Source organism: Eupeodes corollae, chromosome 1 (genome assembly GCF_945859685.1).
Source record: "Eupeodes corollae chromosome 1, idEupCoro1.1, whole genome shotgun sequence".
NCBI lineage: Eukaryota > Metazoa > Arthropoda > Insecta > Diptera > Syrphidae > Eupeodes > Eupeodes corollae.
In genome coordinates, this window is record NC_079147.1 from 175,718,232 (window position 1) to 175,720,388 (window position 2,157).

Genomic DNA, 2,157 nt, shown 5'->3' on the forward strand with positions numbered 1-2,157 from the left:
AGTGTCGCTGTACAGCTCGTCGTTATATCTTCTCCTCCATTCTCCATCTATACGTACGGGACCAAAAATCGCCCAAAGAATTTTTCTCTCGAAGCATCCTAAGACGCTCTCATCTTTTTTTGACAGGGTCCAGGCCTCAGCGCCAAAAATGAGAACCGGGATGATGAGTGTCTTATAGATGGTGATTTTAGATGCTCGAGAGAGGACTTTATTTCTCAATTGCCTTCTAGTCCAAAGAAGCAGCGATTAGCAAGAGTTATTCTTCGTTTGATTTCAGCGCTGGTGCGGTTGCATCACCTCCCTGCGGTGAACATCGGGTGCCTCGTACCTCAACTGGAGATTGGATTGAGGTACTTTCCAGTGGAAAGTTGTTGGGGGTAGCAAACGAGAGAGGGGGGAGAGGTGTTTCCACTAAGGCACTTTTCCTTATCCAGAGGAAGCGGACGAATTCTCGAGATGGAATCAACGGTGGCGTCTACAGTTCCAGTAAGGTTGATCTACTTAGTGAACACCTTATAGGGCTTCTTAGGCATATTCGGAGCCCAGGCCTGTAAGAAGCGGTTTACCTGGCTCCCCTTCCTTGGAGTTATACTAAGGATCTGGCCCTCCAGGTTGGGGGTTGTGCCGTCGGGGTGACTTCCTGGCCACGTAAAAAATACCTTTAGTTGCGAAGCACCAACAAGCCTTGGATACGGACGGATTCACTGTCACCCACGCAAATGAAATGAAATGTTTATGAGTTTGAAATTCCAACATTTAAGAGCTCTGTGGAAAAAAAATTGGACTGAGTTAAGTTAAAGTTATTTATATACATATTCCATTAATTTTAGTAGCTTCCCTATATTGTCCCTTATGTTTTTTTTCATTCAATTCCATTGAAATGCCCCTTCTTGTCCCCTTCCCAAGTGATGAAGTCTTTATTGAACCTTCAAATATCCGGTTGATCTGAAAACTGGGGATCTAGTAGTTGATATCCTCATCGTCCAAACTACCCAAATAAATCCCATATATTAATTCTATCCGCACATATCGTCGCCTTTGGTGAGTCGTGACATATCAATAAACTCCGAGTCTGCCTAATTAATTCATCCTCACTCAATGTAAACAGAAACATTGCATCGTAACGCTGTCAAGCGTGCTCTGTTTATATAAAAATTGAGTCTGCGATCCAGATAATCCTTGGCCATATTATGCAATCAAAATCATTAAACTGCGATGTGTATGTACAACCGACGAGCGACGCGACGACCGACGACGCAGGGACGCACGGTAACTACGATTTTTTCGTATCCATTTCGCAACCGTAATCCAATTTAAATATCCAACCAACCAACCTGCCACAGATTCACATCCCTATCCCTATCCCCATCGCCATCACTATTATGCTGTCATTTAACCATTGACATTTTTATAGCTTTAGCTTTGAATTTGTATTTAGCTTTCGCCCACCACCGAGCGTCGCGACGTCGTCGTAGTCGCTGGCGTTGTTGTCGTCGCGTGTCGGTCGAAGAACGGACCAGAACACCGAGAAGAAAACAAATAAACTAGATACGCGCTATTAACCGCTTTAAAACAATAGAATTACCATAAAAAGCGAAATTCACACGCTTTGTGTTTGTGTATCCATATCCCTTGCCAATAAACTAATGAAATATCCTTGCACAAAGGTAATTGCAATTTGGTGGGTATTTATATATATGTATACAAATAAAAGGTGCAGTTGGGTATGAGAATTTCACAAAGAGAGCGTTCGGAGAATATAAGAATCAAATGAAGCTTTTCAATATCTATAGATAGCAATGCATGTTTTTAATCATTAGTAATGTTTTCCTCCCTTACACATGCACTAAACTATAACTATCACTTCATCTGATGTGTCCTTTAATCTTTGGAGGATTCATAGAAGAAAATCTCCGAAAGGACTATTGCATCACTGCGTTGATATTTTTAACTAATTTGTATGCAGAATACGATCTGGGTTCTGGAACAACGATTATGTTAAATTACAATTATGTTAAGTAATCTAATGATATTGCTTCTGCAATCTGATGTCTACCTCTCGCTATTGCATTGATTGTCCTTTTTAGTATTCATATAAACTGCTACACCTATAAAATTAAAAGGGATGCAGAAATGCACTAGTAACATACAGAAATT